General features: G+C 43.8%; 1 pseudogene; it reads right to left on the bottom strand.

Moving 5' to 3' along the window:
• LOC112471068 lies at nt 1-121 on the bottom strand (annotated as a pseudogene).
• Between the last annotated feature and the right edge of the window lie 982 nt (nt 122-1,103).

Raw genomic sequence — 1,103 nt, 5'->3', positions numbered from 1 at the left:
CACCTACACAGCACCTGGTCTTCCTAGGTGGTCTCCCATCCAGGTACTAACCAGGCCCGACCCTGCTTAGCTTCCAAGATCAGATGAGATCGGGCACGTTCAGGGTGGCATGATTGTAGATGACAAGGTGCTCAAGAACAGGCAAAACTAACTTAGGGTGATGAAAGTCAGAACAGTGGCTACTTTGGGGGCTACTGACTGAGAGGGGACACGAGGAAGCTCCTACTGAGGATGCTGTATCTGTCTCATATTTTGATCTGGGTGGTGACTACAATGGGTGTACATATGTAAAAATCCATCTAGCTGAGCATTTAAGATTTCGGCACTTAAAATTAATTTATACCTCAATAAAAAAAAATTTAGAGTTACATATGGTTTTCAAAATCTTGAAAAGAGTTATTTCAACGAGTATAAAATTAAAATCTTACATAAGAAAAAACACACACGCCGACAGAAATATCTCATTCCTGTCCCCCCAACACACACTTCCTACCCAATACACATAAATGCTGTGCCCAGTACACCCACTAAAACCCGCAACACTGTACACACATAGCCAAGGACCCCGACATTAGCACAAATAGAAGTCACTGTCCAGAAGAGCAGACACACCTGCACTCCCACTCAACCCCACAGCACATCCCTCTTCAAATATAGATGCGTTTCCACTCTGGGTGCCTGAGAACACACCCTACGTGCAAACACACAAACAGACACACACAAACCAAACCCACAGACCAAAATGACTTGATGGACAGATCTGTGAGTCAGACAGACATGGATGGGGATCTTGGCCCCACTGCTTCCTCCCCATAGAATCCGGGGTAAGTCACATAATTTCTCTGAACCTCAGTTTTCTCATCTGTAAAATGGGCCCGATAAGATCTTCTCTTATGAAGAGAAATAAAATTAAAAGGAAAGACCATGAGCAAAGCAGCTTCTTGAGGGAAGGAACTGTGTCCAATTTGTCTCTGAATCCTCAGTGACTCACATCCCGTCGTTATAAGTAAACTTACGTGCTGTCAGTTCTCACCAGCTTAATCTGTAGATACAATTATGATCCCAATTAAAATTCCGACAACGTTTCTGGGAGAAGTTGGCGA

The sequence above is a fragment of the Pteropus alecto genome, unplaced genomic scaffold (genome assembly GCF_000325575.1).
Source record: "Pteropus alecto unplaced genomic scaffold, ASM32557v1 scaffold45, whole genome shotgun sequence".
Classification (NCBI taxonomy): domain Eukaryota; kingdom Metazoa; phylum Chordata; class Mammalia; order Chiroptera; family Pteropodidae; genus Pteropus; species Pteropus alecto.
The sequence above is the reverse complement of the archived record's forward strand: the minus strand, read 5'-3'. Positions and strand labels throughout refer to the sequence as shown.